Here is a 2,500-nt window from a genome sequence, read left to right on the forward strand (position 1 = left end):
TGGAGATGATCTTGTAAAACACAGTGCAACAAGAGATCGGCCTATACTCGCAAACACTAGTAGCATGATCAGAATTGGGAATCAACGCAATGGCCGCGTGATTCCACTGCTTCAGTAGGCGCCCACTACTAAAGAACTCAAGAACCGCAGATATCAAATCACCTCCCACACTGTCCCACGATTTCTTGAAGAAAGCAGCACCATAACCATCCGGTCCCGGGGCTTTGTCATCCTCAATCCCAAACAAAGCCCGCCGAATCTCCTCAACACTCACAGGCCCAATCAAACTATCCCAACTGTCAGCCGGGACTGTGAGTCCCTCCAAAAACACATCCGTATCAATGGCAATCCTGTCCGAAGAAGCACCAAGGAGATTCCTGTAGAACTCCACAAACTCCCCCGCAATCACATCACTATCAACAGAAGTAGTACCATCAGCCACTGTCAATGCCACCACTTTGCTGCGTTTGATATTCCTTTTAATCATCCCATGAAAGAACTTAGAGCACCTGTCACCGTGCTTTAAGTATTCACACTTGGCTTTTTGGGCCAAGAAAGAGCGCTCCGCCTCCAATAGAAACTCCGCCCTACCTCTCAACTCCACCAAATCATCCGTCAACACACCATCATTAAGCACACGGAGTTGAGCTTCAGCAAGCTCATCACTCGCCCTCTTGGCTCGACTCGAAATGTGGCTAAAATGTGCAAGGTTGAGTTGCTTCAAAATCCCTTTCATCCTACCCAATTTCTTCTTCAACAAGAATTGAGCCGTCCCTCCACCCCCATAGAACCAATTGCCCGCCACCAGTTGATTGTAATCCGGGTGCAAAGTCCACATGTTAAAAAATTTGAAAGGAGTAGCCCGCCTATGACCTTCCCGAAAAACTGTCACAATACTGTACGCATGATCCGAAAAGCACCCAGGGGCAACAAACTCAGCAAATACATCCAAATTGGATTGGTGCCAAAGATGATTCACCATAACACGATCCAATTTAGAAGATATAGTCGAGTTAAACCAAGTGAAGAAGCAACCCACATGATTCACATCCGATAGTTCCAACTGAGAAACACAGCTAGCCAAATCCACCATTTCCCTAGGGGCTATCGGAGCACCACCACTCCGCTCATGCGGGAACCTAACACAGTTGAAGTCTCCCAACAGAAGCCAAGGAAGAGAGATACCTTCCCCACGAGATTTCAACGAATCCCAAAGCAATCTCCTCTCCACTGGAGTATTCAGAGCATAGATGAAAGAGGCCACAAAAGAACGATGAGTAAGAAGACAAGTCACCCTCACACATATCTTCTGAGCGTACATTTCCACCAAATCCAACTTAACCACGCTACTATCCCACATCACCAAAATACGACTATTCTCCCAAAGCAGGAAATTATGGAAGAACGACATACCCGGGAACTTGGTTTCCATCAAGCGGTCCACCGAATCAACACGAACCTTAACCTCCAATAATCCAAGAATGCTCAAGTTATGTTTCTTCAACATGCCTTGAACATTCTTCTGTTTGAGGAGCTTGTTAAAGCCCCTCACATTCCAACAATCTATCCTCATGAGGTGCGCTTAGCGGCCCGCAGCCGCCTAGCCTGAATCTGTGCATGATTTAACAAAATCGATTTTGCATTTATCAAAGGGCGCCAAGTACGAGGATCCATCTCAATGTACTCCGTAGTGCGAGAGCTAGTCGAGCTACTCGAGTCCCTACCCTTGGGCAAGCGTTGAAGATATTTAATTGCCTTCTTCGTTCGCTTGCTAGTCACCTCCTCAAAACCATCATCATCCGACTCCCCATGAAATACCTCCACCGTGACTTTCTCATCCCCACCCGAAGGGAGTACTTCAAAGATCAAACCCTCCGTTTTAAGCTTTTCAATATCCGGAACTTCCTCACAAGGAGCCTCAACCTCAACCGGAGTAGCCAAAGGGGGGTCAAGGGGCGCTTCACCGCCACCAAGACCTCGACCTCCACCTTGGCCACCACCACCAATGCCACGGCCTTGAGGACCACCACCTCCACGACCCCCAGGGCCTCTGCCACCTCTACCCCGAAACCAACCCTGTCCACGGCCAGAGCCATGGCCTTGACCACCATGGCCTCCCCCATGTGGCCAACTAGCACCACGATGTCCCGGTTTGCGAGACCTACTTCGAGCCCTTTGCCCATCCCCTTTGTTTTCGGTTCCACCAAGTGTCGTGCCCTCCACCACCTCCTTAGGACCACCATCCGTCTTTCTATGGCGAGTACAAGAGGCCATAGAGTGACCAAGCATGTTACACTTCAAGCAAAATAAAGGATTTGTTTCATACACGAACCTAAGGGCCGCTTGAACCCCGGTGGGGAGGAGAATAGGAAGCTCAAACACCCTAGGTTGCGTTGCGTCCAACTCCACCAATACCCTAGCAAACTTACTCTTTCCCTTTGTCATAGTGAGATTATCCGAGTGAATCGGTTTCCCAAGAGCCGAGGCAATCTTACTTAGC

This window comes from Henckelia pumila, chromosome 3, assembly GCF_033568475.1.
Source record: "Henckelia pumila isolate YLH828 chromosome 3, ASM3356847v2, whole genome shotgun sequence".
Taxonomy (NCBI): Eukaryota; Viridiplantae; Streptophyta; class Magnoliopsida; order Lamiales; family Gesneriaceae; genus Henckelia; species Henckelia pumila.